A 911-nucleotide genomic window follows, 5' to 3' on the forward strand; every position below is an offset into this window, starting at 1 on the left:
AGTCGGGGTTAATACATCATCCTCCGTGAACAGCTCCCACAAAACCGTCATTTTTTTTCTTTTTTCTTTTTTTAGAGAGCTACGTATTTTTTATACCATCGTCATAAACAACTTAAAGCTAAAGGTTCAACTGCAACTGATTTGTTCAACACTTGACTGATGCAAATACATTTTCAAACAAATAGTCAAGGGTTCGTCAGCCATACGGTTGGATAGTGGTCTTTCTATTTGCCTTACATCAAGAAGATCACCAGTTTGAAACCAGGTCTTTGTATATATTCCTGTGGGGGAGGTCAGGTGGGGAGGTTTGATGAGGGCAGTAGGGAGGTTCACCAAGCACTCAAGTGTTTTCCATCAGACCAAAGAAAATGTGGAATCAGGTTAATGGTTTACTCTACACGTACTACTGTCAAGGTAGTATTTCAGATTGTAGAAACAAAATGCAGAGAGTTCTTGGAGTTATTTATCGTACAAGTTGAATCATCCTTCAGTTGCTGCTGGTCCCAAGATTGACCAAAACTCAAATACTATATTGCACTTATTGTATATTTTATGTTCTGAGAAGAATCACTTCATCAGACTTAAATATGTAGCTTATTCCTTTGTTTTCTTTTGCAGTTGCAGTTGCAGTCAGTTGGGCTACTTGTGTCTTTTCAGTGAGTCCTCTGTCTCGGTGGAACGGACAAGGAGAGTATAAAAAAGAGGGCGAGCCAAGATTTCGTTTAAATCTAAATAACAAAGGCTAACATTGACGTTCTTGTGAAGCACAATGGAGACCTGGTCAGGATCAGCTGCAGGATTAGACACAACATCTGGTTACTTTCTTTCCTCCGTCACGTTTTCTCTGAAGCCTGATTAAAACGGTCCGTATGAAAGGGCTGCAGTGGGAGGGGTCAGAGTCGGGTCAACAC

Source organism: Cynoglossus semilaevis, chromosome 5 (genome assembly GCF_000523025.1).
Source record: "Cynoglossus semilaevis isolate Cse_v1.0 chromosome 5, Cse_v1.0, whole genome shotgun sequence".
NCBI lineage: Eukaryota > Metazoa > Chordata > Actinopteri > Pleuronectiformes > Cynoglossidae > Cynoglossus > Cynoglossus semilaevis.